Raw genomic sequence first — 1125 nt, forward strand, 5'->3', positions numbered from 1 at the left:
GGCTTGAAGGCTTTAAAATTGACCAAAAGGGGAAAGAACAAACAAAAAAACAAAAAACCCTGACCAAAGCTAGACACGATAGACTAAAGAAGCAATGTTCAACCAGAAAAGGCAGAACCAGAAATGTAGAGAAGGAAAATTTGTTGAGCTAATTTAGCTAATTCTCAGTTTGATGAAAATTTGGGGAGAAGCACCAAGGTAAAGAAATAGAGTGCTCTTTTCAGTAGTACATAAACTAAATTTGGAATGATACAGAGATTATTGTGACCCCTGTGCACAGATTATGTGCAAATTTGTGAAGCATTCCATATGTAAAAGAAGGAAAAGAAAAAAAAAAAAAGAAAAGAGAAGAGAAAGGAAAGGAAAGGAAAAGAAAAGAAAAAAGGAAAGGAAAGGAGCAGACCCAAATCAAAAGTCCAAGATAAATTTGTGGTGATGAAGGAAACTTGTGAGAAAAAAAATTCATACTTGTCTTTGGCATCTATTCTACATACCTAAGAGGAATTAACTTCTCAACTAGTTATATATATTGTAAACTTAGTGGTAACTTTGAAGCACAAGGATATCGTAGGTGGAGAATGAGCTTTTCTATCAAGTGAGTTATCCGAAGGATGGAAGGTCTGTTTTCAATGATAGAACTCTATAAATTTTTATAATGTTTATGGAAATCTTTATAAAAAGCACCATATGTTCCCCAGCCCTTTTAAAGAGAATCTGCTGCACAACATTTAACCTTTTCCTCAAGTTTTCATTTACTTGTTGGAAAATCCTTTGAAAAATCCTTTTCCTGAGTTTTTGTACAGAGAGACCCTAGGAACATTTAAGGCATAATGGTTCTGCCCGTTGTTTTCTGTTTCTTACTTTGTATCCTGTGTAGGTTTTACAAAGCGTTGGTACATCTGAAGGGATTCATTCCATTCTAGTGACAGTGAGGAATAAGATGGGGGCAGCCCAATGACAGGGATTTATGAGGAAATAGAGTAGTTTCTCTTTTGACTTTGTGTACTTCTGAATCATTCCATTTCTTTTTTTCCCCTCTTTACAACAAGCAAGTTGTTTTCATAATAAACAAGTTTGTCATTTTTGTATCAAGCAAACGAATAATAGAACAGGTAAGTAAAAATG

General features: G+C 34.3%; 1 non-coding gene across 1 annotated transcript; it reads left to right on the top strand.

Moving 5' to 3' along the window:
• The first annotated feature begins 211 nt into the window (after positions 1-211).
• On the top strand, positions 212-315 carry LOC122890769. Its single transcript, XR_006381192.1, has one exon. It is a non-coding gene; the product is annotated as a U6 spliceosomal RNA (small nuclear RNA).
• The last annotated feature ends 810 nt before the right edge of the window (positions 316-1125 follow it).

The sequence above is a fragment of the Neovison vison genome, chromosome 11, assembly GCF_020171115.1.
Source record: "Neovison vison isolate M4711 chromosome 11, ASM_NN_V1, whole genome shotgun sequence".
Taxonomy (NCBI): domain Eukaryota; kingdom Metazoa; phylum Chordata; class Mammalia; order Carnivora; family Mustelidae; genus Neogale; species Neogale vison.